The sequence below is a fragment of the Hypanus sabinus genome, chromosome 5, assembly GCF_030144855.1.
Source record: "Hypanus sabinus isolate sHypSab1 chromosome 5, sHypSab1.hap1, whole genome shotgun sequence".
Classification (NCBI taxonomy): domain Eukaryota; kingdom Metazoa; phylum Chordata; class Chondrichthyes; order Myliobatiformes; family Dasyatidae; genus Hypanus; species Hypanus sabinus.
In genome coordinates, this window is record NC_082710.1 from 138,520,596 (window position 1) to 138,528,932 (window position 8,337).

General features: G+C 41.7%; 1 long non-coding RNA gene across 1 annotated transcript; it reads right to left on the reverse strand.

Moving 5' to 3' along the window:
- Positions 1-742: 742 nt before the first annotated feature.
- Positions 743-7,855, reverse strand: LOC132393773 (uncharacterized). Its single transcript, XR_009512081.1, has 3 exons — positions 7,811-7,855; positions 7,568-7,742; positions 743-1,225 (listed from the first exon to the last, which is right to left on the reverse strand). It is a non-coding gene; the product is annotated as an uncharacterized LOC132393773 (long non-coding RNA).
- Between the last annotated feature and the right edge of the window lie 482 nt (positions 7,856-8,337).

The following is an 8,337-nucleotide window of genomic DNA, read 5'->3' on the forward strand; positions in this document are numbered from 1 at the left end:
TTCCCTCAACCTACACTCACGTTGACATGTTAGTTTTGTTCATTGTATCATGTACTGTAAGTTACACATAATTTATCTTAATTTTGTAATTTATGTTTTTAATGTATCATGATGCCATTGCAAAAAGCTGATTTGTATTACTTGTATGGCTGCCCTAAATTGCCTTAACCATGAATGTGAATGATAGAATCTGGGGAAGCTGAATAAATTGTAGAGAGATTAAAATGGGATTAGTGCAGGACTACTGTCAATGGAACAAGGAGATGGTTGGAACAGATTAGATGAGCCTATGAGCCTCTTTCTGGGCTATGTCTCTCTATGATTCCTACTAAGTCCTACTAAGATAACTTGAAAGTCATTTTAAAAAGGGAATTGAACCGGGAGATGTTCAAGGATGAGAGGAGAGGCCAGAGGAATGTCACAAAAATGGTTAGTTCTTTCAACAAGCATTTCCAACTTAAATGGTATTGTCATACAAATGTCATCAGGACCAAAGGATACATAAAATAAAGTTTCTTACAACAACTTACCACATTGCACTTCTCAGGAAAGTGGCAATGTGTTCCCTTTGCTCTGGTAATGCTGATATAACTTATGTGCAATTTGTTTTCAAACTGATTGTAACTTCTACAGCTTCTAGTTCTTTCAACGAACATGCATGGACATGATAGGGTGTATAGTGCAGTGCAGCCATTAAGTTTGGATAGTGAGGGCAAATGACATTGTTGTCCGGCATGGAAAATAATTTTGTGGAGACATTTAAGGAAGTAAACAAATATATGTTATTCAACTGTGCAAAATAATTGGTTTTGATCAATTCCTGATGGCAGCTGGGAACTTACATATATATTTACCATTCCTTCAACAGCATTCTGCTGCAAATGAATTATTAAAATGGACTGCAAACATGTAAACAATGGAAATAGTATTTGGAATACAACTACTTGCATTAAGTTTTATTTATTAAATATTTATTAAACAGCTGTCAATGGGGCAATATTTGTATTATCAACTCTAAACACACTATATAGTCACACACTACAACATTTCCTGAATACTGTAGATGTTTAGAAATGGATTTCAACATGTAAAATTGACCATGCTGCAAGAATCACTTAGATGGCTGGCAGTGTCATCAGCACTGGAGTTCGAGGCAAGTGGTCCCAGGTTCGAGTCCGGCTGTCTCCTTGTAGGGTTGAGTGTTGAGCCAGCAACTCAGCCTCATCTAAAAAAAGAGAAAATACTAAAGAAATTCCAATGCACCACAAGGCGTGGAGAGGAATAACAAAAATAATTATTTATTGGTTGGACCTGTGAAGACAAATAGACATTGGTTAATGGCACATACAAAAGCCTCACACACATGATGAGCAACAAACATTAGATTTTTCTTCCTTTTCCTTTGAAGGAAAGGAACTGTAGATGCTTCCAGTCAAAACTTTGTACCAGGACTGAGAATGGATAGGCAGAGTTCAGAATCAGAATCAGGCTTATTATCACTGTCATACAGTATGTTGTGAAATGTGTTGTTTGGTGGCAGCAGTAAGACAATAAGACATAGAAACAGAATTGGGCCATTCCACCCATTAAGTCTGCTCTGCTACCCTTTGAAGCCCTGACCAATCAGGAAACTATCAACTTCCACTTTAAGTACTGTATATTCCTGGACTTGGACTCCTCCACAGTGTGTGGCAGAGCATTTTACAGATTCATTACTCTCTGGCTAAAAATTTCCTCCTTACCTCTTTCCTAAAAGGTTGCCACTCAATTTTGAGGCTGTGTTCTCCAGTTCTGGATACCCCCACCACAGGAAACATCCTCTCTGCATTCACCCTATCTAGTCCTTTCAACATTCAGTAGGCTTCAATGAGATCCCCCTGCATTCTTCTAAATTCCAGTGAGAACAGGCCCTAGGCTGCCAGCCACTTCTTATATTAACCCATTCATTCCCAGAATCATCCTTGTGAACCTCCTCTGGACCCTCTCCAATGACAACACATCGTTTCTGAGATGTGGGGCGCAAACCTGGTGACAATACTCCAAGTGCAGCCTGACCGGTGTCTTACTAAGCCTCAGCATTATCTCCTGCTCCCCTTGAAATAAATGCCAACATTGCATTTGCCTTCTTTAGCACAGACTCAACCTGTAAATCTACCTTCTAGGTGATGCATAAGGACTCTAAAGTAACTCAGCACCTCTGATGTTTGAACTTTCTGATTATTTAGATATTAGTCTGCACTATTGCTCCTTTTATCAAAATGCATTATCATATATTTCCCAACACTGTATTCTATCCACCACTTTTTTGGTCTATTCTTCCAATTTGTCTTAGTCCTGCTGAATCACATTGCTTCCTCAGCATTACCTACCCCTTCACCTACCTTTGTATCATCATCAAACTTTGCCACAAAGCCACCAATTCCATTATCCAAATCATTGACAAAGAATGTGAAAATAGCAGTCCCAATACTAACCTCTGAGGAACACCACTAGTCACTGGCTGCCAACCAGAAAAGATCCCCTTAATTCACACTCGCTAGCTCCTGCTTGTCAGCCATTCCTTTAGCCAGTATCTTTCCTGTAACACCATAGGATTTTATCTTGTTAAGCAGTCTCACGTGAGGCACTTCATACAATGCCTTCTGAAAATCCAATTAAATAACCTGCACTACTTGATTCTTCCTCAAAGAACTCTAATAGATGTGTCAGACAAGATTCCCTGTGACAGAAACCATGCTGACTTCGATGTATTTTATCATTAGTCTCCAAGTACCCCAAAATATCATCCTTAATAATGGACTCCCACATTTTCCCAACCCCTAGAGTTAGACCATCTGGCCTATAATTTCCTTTCATTTGCCTTCCTCCCTCCTTAAAGAGTGGAGTGGCAGTTGCAATCTTCCAGTCCTCCAGATCCATGTCAGTATCAAGTGATTATTGTAATATCATGACCAATACATCTGTTATCTCCTCAGCAACCTCTCACTGGACTCTTGGATGCAGTCCAACTGGTCCAGGTGACTTATCCACCTTAAGTCCTTTGAGTTTGCATACTCCTTTGTAGTAGCAACGACACTCACTCCGCTCCCTGACACTCACACACCTTTGGCACACTGCCAGTGTCTTCCATATTGAAGACTGATGCAAAGTACCCATTAAGTTTATCTGTCATTTCTTGCCCCACCATCACCCCTCCATTACAACCTCACAAGGATAATTTGCCTGCAGTCCAATATCAATCCTCACCTCCTTTTTCTTGTTATATAAGTGAAAAAACTCTTAGTATCTTGCTTTATATTGCTGGCTAGTTTGCCCTCATGCTTCATAGAAATATAGAAAACCTACAGCATAACACAGGCCCTTCGGCCCAGAAAGCTGTGCCAAACATGTCCTTACCTTAAAGCTACCTAGGCTAACCCATAGCCCTCAAAATGTTGGTGGAACACAACAGGCCAGGCAGCATCTATAAGGAGAAGAACTGTCGAAGTTTCGGGCCGAGACCCTTCGTCAGGTCTAACTGAAAGGAAAGATAGTAAGAGATTTGAAAGTAGTGGGGGGAGGGGGAAATGGGAAATGATAGGAGAAGACCGGAGGGGGTGGGATGAAGCTAAGAGCTAGAAAGATGATTGGCAAAAGTGATACAGAGCTGGAGAAGGGAAAGGATCATGGGACGGGAGGCCTCGGGAGAAAGAAAGTGGGGGGAAGCACCAGAGGGAGATGGAGAACAGACAAACAACTAAATATGTCAGGGATGGGGTAAGAAGGGGAGGAGAGGCATTAACGGAAGTTAGAGAAGTCAATGTTCACGCCATCAGGTTGGAGGCTACCCAGCCGGTATATAAGGTGTTGTTCCTCCAACCTGAGTTTGGATTCATTTTGATAATAGAGGAGGCCATGGATAGACATATCAGAATGGGAATAGGACATGGAATAAAATGTGTGGCCACTGGGAGATCCTGCTTTCTCTGGCAGATCGAGTGTAGGTGTTCAGTGAAAAGGTCTCCCAGTCTGCGTTGGTTCTCACCAATATATAAAAGACTACACCGGGAGCACCGGACACAGTATACCACTCCAGCTGACTCACAGGTGAAGTGTCGCCTCACCTGGAAGGACTGTCTGGGGCACTGAATGGTGGTGAGGGAGGAAGTGTAAGGGTGGATGTAGCACTTATTCTGCTTACAAGGATAAGTGCCAGGAGGGAGATCGGTAGGAAGGGATGGGGGGGACGAGTGGACAAGGGAGTCGCGTAGGGAGTGATCCCTGCTGAAAGCAGAAGGGGGGGGGGAGGGAAAGATGTGCTTTGTAGTGTGATCCCGTTGACGGTGGTGGAAGTTACAGAGAATTATATGTTGGACATGGAGGGACTGGTGCTGGAAATTCAAACAAAACACACAAAATTATGGTGGAATTCAGCAGGCTAGGCAGCATCTATAGGGAGAAGCGATGTCGACGTTTCGGGCCGAGACCCTTCGTCAGGACTAACCGAAAGGAAAGATAGTAAGAGATTTGAAAGTAGAGGTGGGAGGGGGAAATGCGAAATGATAGGAGTAGACCGGAGGGGGTGGGATGAAGCTTACCCCATCTCTGACATATTTAATTGTTTGCATGTTCTCCATCTCCTTCTGGTGCTCCCCCCCCCCTTTCTTTCTCCTGAGGCCTCCTGTCCCATGATCCTTTCCCTTCTCCAGCTCTGTATCACTTTCGCCAATCACCTTTCCAGCTCTTAGCTTTATCCTTAGCTTTTAGCTTTTGTAAATCTCCTCTGCACCCTTTCTATGGTTTCCACATCCTTGCTGTAGTGAGGCAACCAGAATTGAGTACAGTACTTCAAGTAAGGTCTGACCAGGGTCCTATATAGCTGCAACATTACTTCTCAGCTCCTAAACTCAACCCCACGATTGATGAAGGCCAATGCACCATATGTCTTCTTAACCACAGAGTCGACTTGTGCAGCAACATTGAATATCCTATGGAATTGGACCCTAAGATCCCTCTGATCCTCCACACTGCCAAGAGTTTTACCATTAATACTATATTCTGCCATCATAATTGACCTACCAGAATGAACCACCTCACACTTATCTTGGTTGAACTCCATCTGCCAAAAGATATCATCTTCTCCCTTCTTACGGATTTTGTCACTGCTACTTGTTGGATTTTAAGTACAGTGCAATATATTTAAAAACTGTAAATTCTATAAGAAAGATACATATTTTCAAATAAATTAAATAAGTTGTACATAAAAAGGCAAAACCAGTGAAGTAGTATTCATTTCCACTCAGAATAATCCAAAACATCAACAGTAACTTTCTATCACACATCTCCCTGGACCCAACCCACTCAACTCACCCCAGTACTACTGTACAAAATCTGCAAAGTAAAGTGTGAACATTTGATAGTATTTTGTACCATTTAGTTCTTCTTTCCCTGCCGTCTGCTCTTTACAATGTGACCTCCTTTCTGCCACAGAGAACAGAAAACTCTTGAAACCTTAAGAATATTACAGTTCCAGCCTGGAAGGAGACTAATGCAAAATTCAATGGTGATTGTACTTTCACAGTCACTGATAATGCAAGCCTTGAGCTCAGAGAATGTAGCTGAAAGCTCTGGCATGGGAACATCCTTGCAGAAATGGATCTTATTACCGAGATGTAACTATTTCACATACGTGCTTTCTGAAATCAGTTTGGTGATTTTCCTGCACTACACCCCTGATATAAGTTGCATTCTTCCCTCATCTTTTAGTCATCCGCTTCTCCAGGGTAGTGTGTATTAATGCATTGCATACTGAGGTTAACTCACAAGATCAGAACCTTGGCAGTGGCATCAAATCCACCAGCCTCCACCTCCCTGGAGCCTGGCACCATTTCATAAAGGGCAAGCCTCTTACAAAGTTGTTGCAACTACCATCAGAAATCAGTCAGCAGCTAAGCTGCGTGAGGTTGGTGGTTCCTTCAAGCAATGGAGGTAATTAGCTCTTCTTGCTTAACTACTCTTCGTCTGGGAGCAGTTGGAGGAAGGTCAACCAAATGAGCCTTCTGTACCACTCAACAGCACTATCTCCTATCACTATCATCCTTTACTCCCTGTATACCCATGCCTGCGTCTCCACCCACAGCTCTAATCTGCAAATTACATTTGCTGACAACACTACATTGATTGGCCTTATCTCAAACAATAGTGAGGTGGCCTACAGGGATGAAATCATCTCTCTGGCACAGTGGTGGCAAGAAAAACAACCTCTCCCTCAATGTCGCAAAAACAAAGGAGCTAGTTATGGATTACAGGAGGAATGGAGACGGGCTAACCCCTATTGACATCAATGGATCTGGGGTTGAGAGGGTAAACAGCTTTAAGTTCCTCAGCATCCACATCACCGAGGACCTCTCGTGGTCTGTACATACCAGTTGTGTGGTGAAAAGGGCACAACAGAGCCTCTTTCACCTCAGACGGTTGAGGAAGTTTGGTATGGGCCCCCAAATCCTAAGAACTTTCTACAGGGACACATTTGAGAGTGTTCTGACTGGCTACATTACTGCCTGGTATGGGAACTGTACCTCCCTTAATCACAGGTTTCTGCAGAGAGTGGTATAGACAGCCCAGCATATCTGTAGTTGTGAACTTCCCATGATTCAGGACATTTACAAAGATGGGTGTGAAAAAAGGGCCCGAAGGATCATTGGGGCCCCAAGTCACCCCAACCACAATCTATTTCAGCTGCTATCATCTGGGAAACAGTACTGCAGCATAAAAGCCAGGACCAACAGGCTCTGGGACAGCTTCTTACACTAGGCCATCAGACTGATTAACTCATTCTGATTTCAGTGTATTTCTAAGTTACATTGACCATTCTATTTACTTAGACAGAGAGATAGCGGACATAGCATAAAGATTCTTACTCCTCATGTACATGAAGGATGTAAGAAATAAAATCAATTCAATTCAATTCATTTTTCCAGTGAGTCCCAGCTGCTGGAATACCAACACCTGTCAAACACTGTGCACAAGAATTTGGCCACCAGTTTGGATTCAATTTGTCAATCCAGAGAATCCACAACAACTGGGCCAAAGTATGTGACTTAACAGTAACAGCGTTGCAGAAATTTAAGAAAAGAGAGCTCATTTGCAATGCAAAAATGCACAACAATTTTTTTCCCCTCTAAAATGCCTTTTGTAATTCATGTGTCCTGATAAACTTAATATTTATTTTTTGTTTGTTTGCTATCGTATGCAAGCAAAGTCCCATTCCAAGCCCCAAAGCTCAAGGGAGTTAGGTAGACAAATTGCTGAGTAGATATAGTATGACTTGGAATGCATATTAATTTTAGCCATGCATAGCAATCTCAGTGGTGATGAGCAGAGAATAAAACTGCAATTTTCTACTCTGTATATGATAAGTTTTCACTACATAGTCGACATAGTTAAAAAAACAATTGCTATGGCCACGAAATAGAATTTCAGTTTGTGCAGTCGTTAGGCAATTAAAATAGGATTTTATGTTATTGAAATGATATCCACAGAAATTATCTTTGATAATTGTTGTAGAGTTGAATAAGAAATGAATTACCTCAGCATAATATTTTTCTTATACAGTATTCTGCTCTTGAGAAGATGGTGGTGAATTGACTTCTTGAACCATTGCAGACACTTGAAGAATGAATGCACAGAGTTGTGCATGCAGAAGCAAAAATATGCAGATGCTTGGAATCCCAAAAAGCTAATTATTTCAGATCTGGCAGGATCTGTAGAGAAAGGGAGAGAGTTAGAGTTTCAGAACATTTTTTTACATCTCCGTTGAAATATCACTGACCTGAACGTCAGCACATTTGTTTCCTCCATCCTCAAGTGCCTCCACAACTTTTGAACATTTGAAAACATATTTTGCTTTTATCTGTGTTTCAATGCAAGTTCCAGTGACAATGACGGAATGTGTGTCTCTTTCATGACAGTGTTGAACTTGGAAGGGGCTTTGGAGATGGTTCTGCTTCCATACATCTGCAAAGCTAATCCATCCATGAGTAGAAGGATGTGAATTGGAAGGCACTATCAAAGACTGCGCTAAAGTTGCAGCAGAATTGATGCTTCAGTCCTTTTAATGTACATTTTAAGCTGTACTATTATAAATAAATCCATCATGAATAAACAGCTGCCCCTCCACTGACTCTGTCTACTCTTCCCACTGTCTGGGAATGTAGCCAATAATCAATGACCCTTCCTGCCAAGTTTATTCTCCCTTTTCCTCCCCCTCCCATTAGTCAGAATGTACAAAAGCTTGAAAGGTTATTTCACTAGACTCAAGGATAATTTCTCTCTGCTATTATCAGAAATAGACTCTTC